Here is a 12533-nt window from a genome sequence, read left to right on the forward strand (position 1 = left end):
CTTTGCATCTTGACTTCAGTTGATGGCACGGAAGCATAGGGTCATTCCACGTGAAGGTTGGTCAAAGCTTCGAGAGACTTCCTCCAACCTGTCCACAGGTCCTTTTTCTCTGTGGGAAGTGGTTCATCCAAATCAGACGTCTCTGTGGGGAATAGAGATGGCCTTGTGGTTCGCAAGGAGGTCATTTTGCAGCGAAATTTTCATGTTCGCAATTCGCCTAACATGTGAACATATGGCAATGTCCGCCAGCGCCATATTCTTTTGCAATGCACCGAACTGTGACCCATGACACCTCCATCAGGTGGGACAGGACAGCCAATTGAGACATTTCAGCACATGGACACACCCCCACCCTATCAAAGAACCCGATCTGGCAGCCATTTTACATTCTGTGTAATGCCAGTGTAGGGAGAGGTTGCTTTGTGGAGCAGGGACAGGTTGTTAGGGACACGAAACGCTAGCTAATAGGGCCACAAAAGTCCTTTTAAGGATTGGCTTAGGTGTGCTATCGATAGGTATGATATACTGAGGGGCGTGATATGCTTATACTTTCTAACATAGAAAGTATATAATAGTGCATTTGTATTATGCAGCAGTTGTGTGCGTTTCTGCTACGATACTGCAGCTATATAGGACAAATGCTATTGAAACAACTTATTGCAACGGGTGTGATATACCTGTTGCCCCCCAAAAAAAAATGATTGAGGGGTGTGATATACCTATAATATACTTTCTAACATAGAAAGTATATAGTGCAATTGTATTGTGCAGCAGTTATGTGCGGTTCTGCTGCGATCTTGCAGCTATATAGAGGGAGAAGTGCTATTGGAACAACTATTTGCAACGGGTGTGATATACCTGTTGCCACCAAAAAAACTGATTGAGGGGTGTGATATAGATTCTACCACAAAATACTGATTGAGGGCTGCAATATAACTGTTGTCCCAAATAAACAGGGTGGTGTGATATACCTGCTACACAAAATACTGATTAGAGGTTCGATATACCTGTTTCCACCAAATATTTATTGATGCCTGCGATATAACTGCTTCTGCAAAATACTGATCAAGGGTTTTGATATACCGGCTTCCAAAAAATACTGATTGAGGGCTGCGATATACCTGCTTCCACAAAATACTGATTAAGGGGTTTGATATACCTGCTTCCACAAAATACTGATTGAGGGCTTTGATATACCTGCTTCCACAAAATACTGATTGAGGGCTGCGATATACCTGCTACACAAAATACTGATAAAGGGGTTTGATATAACTGCTTCCACAAAATACTGATTGAGGGCTGCAATACACCTGCTTCCACAAAATACTGATTAAGGGGTTTGATATACCTGCTCCCACAATGTACTGATTGAGGCCTGCGATATATACCTGCTTCCACAAAATACTGATTTAGGGGTTTGATATTCCTGCTTCCACAAAATACTGATTGAGGGCTGCGATATACCTGCTTTCACAAAATACTGATTAAGGGGTTCGATATACCTGTTTCCACCAAATATTGATTGAGGCCTGCGGTATACCTGCTTCCACAAAATACTGATTAAGGGCTCGTTCACATGAACGTGTGCTGCCTATTGCTGTATGGTGGACCGCATTTGCGGAACCACAATACATGGCCACCGATCCATGGCCATTCCGCATCACGGATGCGGACCCATTCATTTCAATGGGTCCGCAAATCCGGTGTTTCGGAACGGTGCGGAATGGAAGAATGGAATGGAAGAATGGAACGGAACACTACGGAAGCACTACGGAGTGCTTTCTGGGGTTCCGTTCTATGCTTCCGCACTGCAAAAAGATAGCACTTGCTCTATCTTTTCGCAGGAACGGAGGGATCGCTGACCCATTCAAGTGAATGGGTTCACGATCCCCATGTGGCTGCCCTACGGACGGTGCCCGTGCATTGCGGACTGCAATTTGCGGTCCACAGCACGGGAACGGGCTTCACACATGCGTGTGAATGAGCCATAAGGGGTTTGATATATCTGCTTCCACAAAATACTGATTGAGGGCTGCAATATACCTGCTTCCACAAAATACTGATTAAGTGGTTTGATATGCCTGCTTCCACAAAAACACTGATTGAGGGCTGCGATATACCTGCTTCCACAAAATACTGATTAGGGGTTTGATATACCTGCCTCCACTAAATACTGATTGAGGGCTGCGATATACCTGCCTCCACAAAATACAGATTAAGGGATTCGATATACCTGTTTCCACCAAATATTGATTGAGGCCTGCGTTATACCTGCTTCCACAAAATACTGATTAAGGGGTTCGATATACCTGTTTCCACCAAATGTTAATTGAGGCATGGGATATGCCTGCTTCCACAAAATACTAATTATGGGGTTTGATATACCTGTTTCCACCAAATATTGATTGAGGGCTGCGATATACCTGCTTCCACAAAATACTGATTAAGGGGTTTGATATACTTGCTTCCACAAAATACTGATTAAGGGGTTTGATATACTTTCTTCCACAAAATACTGATTATGGGGTTCGATATGCCTGTTTCCACCAAATATTGATTGATGAATGCGATATACCTGCTTCCGCAAAATACTGATTAATAGGTTTGATATACCTGCTTCCACAAAATATTGATTGAGGGCTGTGATATACCTGCTTTCGCAAAATTCGATTTTGAAACACTCCTTCCACGAGGACTGAATTCGGATTTTGAACTGTTTGGTTTCTTGTAGACATTGGAGATGTCTGACGGGACATCCTGAGTCTGGCTGTCATTCAGCACCAGTATCTCCCCTCGGGGGTAGGCTCCCTTCTCTTATACATTACAAATATTACAAATATCAGAAATGTCCAAGGAACCAATAAGGAATAAGTGGAAACAATTGATAAGGGGAAGTAGACAGATTGTAGTTCCATTAAACTAAGAAAATGAATAAGATAGGAGACAAATAATATATTTAATTCTTGATTTTTGTTTCCAAAACACATTTTTGTAAACAGGGAGGAACTTCACCAGTTGCTATAGGATAATAGAGATGGATGTGAGAGGGTGAAATCCATAGAAAACGCATCGAAAACGCATAGAAGACGCACATGCGGTTTTTGGATTGTGATGCGTTTTTGGATTTCTCCATGTCCTTGATCTCTTTATCCATATATAGATTGGAAATAATGAACAAAAATTAAGAAGGTAGAGAGATCGAAATATTGAGGATAAGGAGAAATTTGGACGATAAGTGGAGGATCTAATCAAATAAAATGTATTGCTAACTAAAATGTATTGCTAATCTAATATAGAGAGAACAAAAGGAAGGAAATAGAATCCAATGGATGAGGTTTTTTAAGTTCATTGTATTTTAAAGTATTTTAAGATATTTATGTTTTTAAAAAAATAAAAGATATGAGATGAATATGCCCAAAAAAAAGGCAAACAGATTCATAGGGATATGTACACATATATCAATAGAATGTATTGAAGACTTAGGAAAGGGTCAAGTTTGAATATTAGAAATCCATGCCGGGTTTTGGGTGGGGTTTAGAAAGCCGGAGTATATAAAGAAGAGGGTAGTAGTACACGCATTATAGCCACTGAGGAAGAGGGTGGACCCTCGAAACGCGTCTGTCTGGTCCTGCGAGTGATAACTACCCACCTTAACCCGAGCAAAGACCTACCTAACACAGTATTGGTCATTATAAGATCTCCATATAGATCTAAACGCGAGATCACGCAAATTCTGCAGAGTGCTTCCTGGACGGTGACACGCAAAGAGGAAACCACGTGGAACGCCGAGACCAGGGAGCAGCAAGCAGGAAAACTTAAAGTATCGGATCCCGTGTGCTACTTCGGGAGATACAAAGGACCCAGCAATCACTGGAGCAGCAACCTTATAAAGGACAGTCACTTTAAAGGGAAAGGTAAGAGGGTTTGTAAATAGGGGGACGCCCCAATTACAAAACCTGACCACCTTTCACATCTTATCGTATATATCTTACCCAACCTTGATCGCGGACTCTGTGTGGTATTGAAACATAGAATATCAACAGAGGAATTGCTTTGATCTATATTGCTACAATAGTGCTACATTGGATGGACACAGTTTCAATATTCTTACACAAGAAGTTGTTATAAGATTCCTTTTACAGGACACTTTTACACAGGATATTCATTTTTCTCACAGGACACTTATTTTGTTATCTGAATTGTTGTATTTATTTTCATTTACAGAATATCGGTCTTTATTTTATCACGAGCTATTTGTATGCACATTATAACACGTATTTCTTTCCGGATAGGATATTCATCTATATAATCATATATTGTAAAGAGCACTATATCCATCCTGATAGCTATATATAGTGAATGGGAATCGATCTATATGTACCAATATTAGAGATCTCAGTGCATATTGATTTTATATTATATTGTATTTTATATATATTTTATGTGTGATTTTACTATATAAAGATATCAACTATAGACATACCAGCTGGTGAGTGCCTGCTTTTATTTATTATTTGATTATATTTGCTACATAGGATGAATAGGTGAATCATCCAAAAAGCAGAGCACCTCAACCATATTAACAGATACGGGTGAGCCACGATATATATATATATATATTATTGTTTACAATAGAAAACTGATCTGTCCCCCTTTGAATTTCAATAGTGTTCAAGACGTATCCGTTTTGGCTATGTTAAAGATAATACAAACGGATCAGTTCTGAAAGGATGCATGCGGTTGTATTATCTGAACAGATGCATTTGTGCAGATTCATGAATGATCTTCACCAAAAGCAAGTGTGAAAGTAGCCTTATTGTTCTGACGGATCAGAGGAAGGGCAAAATAATCAGTCACATCAACACAAACTTGCTGCTGATACCCTCTCCACAGGGGGGCTCTACTTGTATAAGTGTTTAATAGAACAGGTTCTGTTGACATCTATGTGGAATCAGCTGACAATGGTGTAAAAGGAGTGTGCTTTTTCATGCTATAGTAGGATCTTGGGCATCTGCATGGTTCTTTATACCTGGCGCTAACATTAATCTGTAAGGCTGAGTTCAAACTTGGTCAGTTTTGGCCCCATAACTGCCCAAATAAGTGAAGTGTGCAGTCATTCTAAAGCCTCATGCAGACGTCCGTGGAACACGGTCCGTGAGATACCAGTCTGGCATTGCAGGAGCGCACGGCGTCATAGCAACCAATGACGCCGTGCGCTCCTGCAATGCCAGTCCGGTATCTCACGGACCGTGTTCCACGGACGTCTGCATGAGGCTTAAGAGCGACGCCTGTCATCTGCGTGTCATACTGACTCATACTGACTCACAGTATTGTTTTACTACCACAGCAGACTCCCTATGCATGACACTGCAAGGCACAGTGTTCTACACCACTATAAAGGCTCTCTACAGCTTGGAAATAGCTGTTTCTAATGCGATTCGCCCCAAATAAAAATTTTATCAAATCTTTTTGAAAATACGGTGAACCGACTGAATCAAATTTTTGCTAAATTCACTCATCTCTAGTTACTATGTCAGAAAGTATAATTTTACTGAAAGAGTGGAAGATTTTCAGCATAAACTCCCAGCGGGTGTGCTTGGGAAATCTACAGTGAGGTTTAACATGTCTGAGACAAACATATATCTATTTTAAGATACCGTATTTTTCGCCCCATAAGACGCAATTTCTTCCCCCCCAATTAAAAGTGATTAAACATGCCCCTCCCACTCCTAATATTACCGTACATCCTAACAGCTTCTGTAGAATGCAGGCAGGCAGGCCGGGGCGGGCGGCAGCGTAACTCCCTGATGTCACATGACGTGCCGGCCGTCCGGCCTGCCTGCCTGCATTGTACAGAAGCTGTTAGGATGTACGGTAATATTAGGAGTGAGGGGGCATGTTTAATCACTTTTAATTGAATGAGACATTTTATATTTGTATACTGCAGCACTGGAGCGGCGGGAAGGGGGGGATCTGTGGATGACAGTTTTATGGGGAACATCTGTGGATGGCACAGTTATGGGCTGGGGGGTCTGTGGATGGCACTGTTATGGGGTGGGGGGTCTGTGGATGGCACATAAATAACAGTGCCACCCACAAATCCCCGCTGTAACAGTGCCACCCACAGATCCCCCCTGTAACAGTGCCATCCATAGATCCCCCCTGTAACAGTGCCATCCATAGATCCCCCCTGTAACAGTGCCATCCACAGATCCTCCCTGTAACAGTGCCATCCACAGATCCCCCCTGTAACAGTGCCAGCCACAGATCCCCCCCATAATAGTGTCCGTCACAGATCCCCCCATAACAGTGCGTCATCCACAGATCCCCCATAACAGTGCGTCATCCACAGATCCCCCATAACAGTGCGTCATCCACAGATCCCGCATAAATGTGCGTCATCCACAGATCCCCCCATAAAAGTGCGTCATCCACAGATCCCCCCATAAAAGTGCGTCATCCACAGATCCCCCATAACAGTGCGTCATCCACAGATCTCCCCATAACAGTGCATAATCCACAGATCCCCCATAACAGTGCCATCCCCAGATCCTCCCATAACAGTGTCCTTCACAGATCCCCCCATAACAGTGCCATCCACAGATCCCCAGTAATAGTGCCATCCACAGACCACCATTAGTTCTAAACCCACCAAAAGCACACCTTTTGGTTAAAAATATTTTTTTTCTTATTTTCCTCCCCAAAAACCTAGGTGCGTCTTATGGGCCGGCGCGTCTTATAGGGCGAAAAATACGGTAAACATAAAAGGGAAATAACATAAGGAACAAATAGATGAACCATGCAGTCTTTCTTCTATGTTTCTATGTTCTATAGCAGGGTAGGCAACCTCTGGCACTCCAGCTGTCATGAAACTACAACTCGCAGCATGCCTACTTACTCTTGTCTTCTCTGAACTCCCATAGAAATGAATGGAGCATGCTGGGAACTGTAGTTTCACAGCAGCTGGAGTGCTGAAGGTTGCTGACCCCTGTTCTATAGGCATATGTCTTTCCATTAAATTCTGTGGACAGGACAGCAAATTAGTTACAGTAATGCATATTAACAATGTCAATTTAGCTTAATCAAACCTGCTTCATAAGTCCAAAATATGGGAATCCCTGAGATCATGGCCTGGTAGCTAAAGTGGACATTTATTATTCCCTCTGTGCTAGAAAACAGGCACCAAAAAACTGTTTGGTGCATGCTGTACTTGGACAAACTTTTGTGGCATTTCTGGTGGTTTTAAACACCACTCACCATTTTTGCTAGTATAAATTTCCTTTAGGCACATGTACCTGCAGAGTTGCACTACAGTTATTAAGAGGCAGATGCCTCTTAATAACTGTGGTCCATATTTTGACCCCTATAATTTTTTTGTAGTTATGTATATGGAGCTGTGTGAGGGCTCATTTTTTGCAGGATGAACAGTACTTTTCATGAATACTATTCTGGGGTGTGTAACAATTTTTGATCAGTTTTTTTTAAAAATTTTGTGGGAGGTGAAGAGATAAAAAAAAACGTTGAATCAGCCATTTTGACATTTTTTTGCATTTCGCCATTTTATTATTATTATTTATTATTAAAGCGCCATTCATTCCATCGCACTGTACATATGAGAAGAGGTATACATACATAATACAGACAATTGCACTAATCATAAACAAAACGAGTTACAGACTGGTACAGAAGGAGAGAGGGCCCTGCCCGTGAAGATGATGAGGGCATGTACAAGCATTTTCGCAGATTCAAAGTTAAGGAAAGCGCGGTTGCGGGAGATGTTTTTGAGTTGGAGGCGGCAGGTGGTAGAAAGGGCTTGGACGTGCGGTCGGAAGGAAAGGGCAGAATCCAAGGTCACTCCAAGGCAGCGGACTTGATTCACCGGGGATAGTGTGCAGCCATTGATCATGATAGATAGGTCTGTTGGGGGGGGTTGAACAAGATGGGGGAAAGATGATGAATTCTGTTTTATCCATGTTAAGTTTTAGAAAGCGAAAGGCGAAGAAGGATGATATAGAAGATAGACATTGTGGTATTCTTTATCATTTATCGTATGGGAAAATGTTTTATATTTTAATAGCACGCAGCAATACCCATGATGCATATTTTTTATTGTTTACATTTTGGGGAAATGGGGGTGATTTAAATTTTTTTTTTTTTTTTTACACTTGCCAATTATAACAAGCAATCATAAGATTGCTTCTCTCATACACTCCAATGCATTAGCCACAGGTGTTAGCTGTATTAAATGATAAAGGAATCCCAGCTGCTGTGTCTTTGTGAATAAGCCCAGTGGCGTACCGCCAATAGAGGCAGACCACGCCGTTGCTATGGGGCCCGCGGCACAGGGGGGCCCGGAGCACATGGAAGGCCCCGCCCCCTCCATCTACTCTGCACAGAAATCATAGTTAATATGCGTCAGGCAGCGGCACATGTGTTATCTCCCTCCCCCCCCTCCCCTTTCGATGATCTGGGCTGCGGGCGTGCGGCATTTCACACTGGCCAATCAGCATTTCGCAGCACAAAGATCCTGCTGCTGATTAGCCAGTGTGTTTCGCTGGCAGGCGCCGCCCAACTTTTCAAGTACACAGAGAGGCGCCGCGTGCACCAGGCGTAGCATCCTCTCTGCGCTTATGTCATCATCAGCCAGCGCCAGTGGCAGTGAGTGCACGCCCCCCCCCCCCAGACTGCAGCTAGTGACTAGTTCCCCAGCAGCCATAGAACAGCCTGGGGCGGGCCAGAGCGGCGGCAATCAGAGAGAGACTGGGAGGATCGATGGCAACTGCACAGAAGAGCAGGTAAAGGCTGAGGCAGGGGCTGCTGGGAGTGAAATGTGGGGCAGGAGGGGGACGGAGCCTAGGAGCGGACAGTACTCCGGCCATGTAGGCTGTGCTGTACAACATCTGTATACACTGACCCTGCACCCTGTATACACAGTGTATACAGGGTGCAGTGTCAGTGTATACAGTTATATGGAGTACAGCACTGTGTATACGGGGAGCAGGGTCAGTGTATTCAATATAAACAGGGTGCAGTGTCAGTGTATACAGTTTTATGGGGCACCCCGTATACACTGCTGTACCCCATATACCTGTATACATGGATCCTGCACCCCGTATTCACTGCTGTACTCCATATACCGTATGCATAGACCCTGCACCCGTATACCCCGCTTTAAAGGGGTAGTCTGGTTGTTTGAAGTTATCCCCTATCCAATGGAAAAAGAGGGCGTGGCGGGGAGGAGCTAGGGCAGTTAGTGGGATGGGCAAAAGGTGGTAGTGGGCGGGGTTGGGGGCCCTATTCAGACTCTTGCTATGGGGCCCAATGATTTCTATGTACGCCCCTGAATAAGCCTCTTTTTATTTTCTCAAAGTAGAATGTCCTACAACCAGGACCGGTTTCGGCATGCAAGCCTTTCTCAACAGATACATCCAAAACAGAAAAATCAAGCTATATATAACATATAGTACCGCCCATCTAGGGACGTCTCCACCCATTCTAATGTGTGGTATTCAATTAATGATCAATCAAACTGATTAAACAAGGTGAGACAAAGTAACATATAACTGAAATTTATATTTGTATTCTACCTTTTTGAAGAATCTAAATGTTCATATTTATTCATATTTCCATCATAAGGCTGAGGTCTAGAGAAAGTGCATAAAAGTGTATATCAATCATCTATAATAAACGTATTAATCTATTCACAACAATCTTATAAATGTATGACCTCATAGTCTCTGTTTAGACCCCTTGGATGCAGCGTATCTAAGGTGTGGATCCAAAAGGCCTCTCTTCTAAGGAGAAATCTTTTGACATCACCTCCTCTTCTAGGTCTCTTTATTTGTTCCAACACTTGAAACAGCAATTGTGCAACTGTGTGTTTAAATTTTTCAAAGTGATATGGGACCGGTAACAAATTTTAATTTTTCATGGTGACAGATTCCCTTTCAAATAATTAAAGACTAGTGTACCTGACCTGACATACTCAACATTTTTTTCCTAAAAAAGAATTCTATTTATCACAGACTAGTGTACCACCTGATGTATTTTTCTATGTCACAGTTGCCATACATCATAGTCGTGGATTCTGTCCAATATATCATTTGTTTGTACAAATTGTTGTTTGGGAGAAGATGGTGGTGCTGCTGCTGCTTTGCAGGCTTAAATACTGTCAGACCTAGGGCAAGCTGAGATGGTGATAGTGGTGGTAGCAGAAATTTAGTGAGTGTTGTTGTTGGCTCTGTGCAGCTGACAAAACCATCACAGTGTGCAAGCTCTTCAGGCAAAAAAAATAAGACATGACCATTCAAGCCCAAAGGTAGGAACATGGCATCACCTCATGGCTCATGTGGAAAGACAGAATTGGCATGCAACATCAGCAAGACTGTTCTTCCTCTTTCAGACATCAATCTAGTAGCCGGGGGACATTCACAAGCAGTACAGTGTCACTGTTATCACCATAATCTTCAAAATCATCAGCTACTGCTTGTCCTGCTCACACTCCTTCTCCTCTTCATCTTTTGCTTCAATGTCATTCATTCATAATGGAATCTGTGGGAAGGAAACAACAACATTCTGCCACTACTACACAGCTATATACCTCTTGCCTTGTACATCATGTTTCATACTGTCCTGTTGACAAAAAAAGGGATCATTTTTTCACAGCTTTTATAAAAACAAAAGCCACTGCTTCGACACTTTCCTGGAACTCAGGCACACTGATACTGACACATGTATTTGTGGTGGTGTAATTGGTGAAGATATAGATGTGTAAAATATCCCCAAACCTGTTGCTTCTTGGCCAAAAGGGATCATTTTTGGGCAACTTGTTCAAAACAAGCCATTGCGTCTTCTGATACCATCATGTGTGTTTAACCACCAACAGACATCTTCCCCCTAAAGGGATAATTTTGGGCCATTTTTATTTTTAAAAAGCATAAAAAATATGAGAGTGCAGTGTGTTTTAAAACCCACTGTTTATTACCATCTGCTACCATCCATTTGCCCATAGTCATATAATGCTGCTGTCATTTTTACATTACTAATGCTGTCTTGGCATTAAAGAGTTTGAAAGGGGTTTGGATATAGCCATAGGAGACCTCTGAGTATCATACACAACTTTTCAAGGCAACATGAGCACTTTCAATTGGGTTGGATTTATTCTGACCCAAATCAAATCTGCCTACTGATTAGTTCGAATCAGACCCGAAATTAGTTTAGATAAATTTGGTAATATATATGAAGAACAAATTTGTTCACACCGGGTTTTCTCCGCTGTGTATAGGGTTCCCACCCCAGAATGTAATATAATAAAATCACAGCATTGAGAGGTATTCTTTGATTGCGATTTATTTGGTGCAAGTGACATGCGACATTCATGTGAACGCGTTTTCGGCTGTATTAGCCTTCATCAGACACTATGGAACAGAGCATAATAGTGTCATATATATACACATACATATACAAGGTATATACATATACTTATGTGGTACACCATGGGCGACAGTAAATCAAAAAGAAACATAAAAGGTGAAAAAGAAGAAAAAAAAGGAACAAACAAGCAACATAAAGGAAGAATGGCAAGCAGATAATCGATGAGAAATCATCCTGATGTAGAGTTATAATTCAGTAGCTACATAATACTATACTGGTATATAACATAGGATTTGCATGGCGATGCGATGGTTCCTGGAGGATCGGATTAAGGAAAAGCCAAATCTAAACAGAGTCCTCTAATTGAAGTATGATGTCCATTCTAATTGGTTACAGACTAGAATTAATAGCCACAGGTATGATGTTGAGGATGACATATCAGACAGATGAATAACCCCCTAGAAAGTAACAGACTACAGGTATAATGATGAGAACAACATATCGGACAAAGGAATAACCCCAAGTATGATAATAAAATAACATATCAGTCAGATGAATAAGTAGCCTAATCCCCACTCAGGAGGACCTACCATTGCCGCTGGAGATGGAAGGAAATGTGGAGGACACACAGATATAGATCAGGTGCTGTCAGCACCAGTGGTTTGAGGTGTGTGCCCATAGCAGTGCGATGTACTGCTTTAAATGAGTGCCAGAGAGCGCGCCAAACGAGGGGGGCGGATCTGGGTAATGGAGCACGTGTGACGCCGTGCGTTCCATTGGCCGGAAGTGAATCGGCAAATGGAACGCATCGGGTCACGTGACTGCGTTCCAAAGACCGGAAGTGAGTCGGTCTATTGGATGTAGTCATCTGAAACGTCACTGGGGACTTGAAAAAGAAATCAAAGGATAAGGGATTGTATGGAATGGTATTATAGAAGGAAAAAGAGGATATGGACATGACTTTATGTGGTTATATGTGAAAGGACAATATAAAAGGATAATATAAGTGTATATAGCCAAAAGTGTTAGTATATACTGGTAATATGGTACAGTGTATATTCAGAACTGAAGTGATGTGATTACAGTGTTATGTTAAGATAAGATAGTATGAATGATATATGTGAACGGCACTGATATGTAATATGTATTTACGTGATATT

This window comes from Bufo bufo, chromosome 2 (assembly GCF_905171765.1).
Source record: "Bufo bufo chromosome 2, aBufBuf1.1, whole genome shotgun sequence".
Classification (NCBI taxonomy): Eukaryota; Metazoa; Chordata; class Amphibia; order Anura; family Bufonidae; genus Bufo; species Bufo bufo.